The following is a 557-nucleotide window of genomic DNA, read 5'->3' as shown; positions in this document are numbered from 1 at the left end:
GAAATGCTCCCGACCACTAGGGGGCAGTGTTGACAGTTAAACACTGATATTTCCTCGAGACGCCACAAGAAATTCTCAATGTAAGTGATTGATCCAAAGACTATAGAATACCCAAGACGTGTCACTCGTATAGTTTTGAATGGGGAAAAATGCAACACTCAATATGGCCGCTCAATCGCAGGAAGCCCCGCCTTCTGAATGAAAGAGCCAATCGCTAATCGGTAAAGTCAGCGCGTCACTGCAGCTGCCGTTATAAGCGTCCCGGTTGCTATAGAAACAGTCAGCGTTCTGAGACATGCTCTTAGATCTGCGCATGCGCACTGGCTTGTCTAGCCTGAAAAATAAGCTTTTTATAACGCTATTTGAGCAAAAGTAACAACATTTATGACACAGTTGTTGTCAGATTTCTTTGGTGATTTCAAATATAAAATTTAATCGTAAGCTTAGTGAACAGTTTTGGAGAATTTGATGTTTCCCCATTCAAAGAGATTGCATGCCCGAGAGGCATTTCAAAGATGGCCGCCAAGTGACATGACTTGTCTTAAAAGGACTTTGAT

The sequence above is a fragment of the Sinocyclocheilus rhinocerous genome, unplaced genomic scaffold, assembly GCF_001515625.1.
Source record: "Sinocyclocheilus rhinocerous isolate Xijiao unplaced genomic scaffold, SAMN03320098_v1.1 scaffold369, whole genome shotgun sequence".
Taxonomy (NCBI): domain Eukaryota; kingdom Metazoa; phylum Chordata; class Actinopteri; order Cypriniformes; family Cyprinidae; genus Sinocyclocheilus; species Sinocyclocheilus rhinocerous.
The sequence above is the reverse complement of the archived record's forward strand: the minus strand, read 5'-3'. Positions refer to the sequence as shown.